The following is a 649-nucleotide window of genomic DNA, read 5'->3' as shown; positions in this document are numbered from 1 at the left end:
ACCCCAGGGTGGGGGAGAGTTCACCTCCTCAGGCTCTCTGCAGGGGCCTTGAGGGTGATCCGCCCCCCATCCAGGAACCTGCTGTCCACCTGCCTGCAGGACCACGGCTCACCCCGCCCTCTAGTGGCTACATGCGGTACTGCCAGGCAGCCCAGTCCGCAGGTTTGGAGCCTTGCAAGGATGGGCGGATTCTTTATCAGCCCTGACTCTGGGAAAGATTGAAGGCGGGAGAAGGGGATGACAGAGGATGAGATGGTTGGATGGCATCACCGACTCGATGGACATGAGTTTGAGTAAACTCCGGGAGTTGGTGATGGGCAGGGAAGCCTGGCGTGCTGCAGTCCATGGGGTCGCAAAGAGTCAGACAGGACTGAGCAACTGAACTGAAGGGTGGGAGGCCCCCAGGGAGAGGAAGGTCCAGGTGGACTCCCCTCTTGGCCAGACGAGGAGCCTTGCTTGCCAGGAGACCCTCCCCAGCCTTTGTGGCCCAGCCACACCTGCTTGGGACTCCGGGGCTGAGTCCAGGCGGGAGTTGGCAGGGGCAGGAAGACCAGGGAGGGATGGTCATCTGCTTGGCTGCCACCACCCAGGGCAGCTCGGGGGGGCCACTCCCGTAGACTGTCAGTGCTGGGCCCTGCCAGCTCAAATC

This window comes from Bison bison, unplaced genomic scaffold (genome assembly GCF_000754665.1).
Source record: "Bison bison bison isolate TAMUID 2011002044 unplaced genomic scaffold, Bison_UMD1.0 scf7180017858753, whole genome shotgun sequence".
Taxonomy (NCBI): Eukaryota; Metazoa; Chordata; class Mammalia; order Artiodactyla; family Bovidae; genus Bison; species Bison bison.
Note: the sequence above shows the minus strand (reverse complement) of the source record.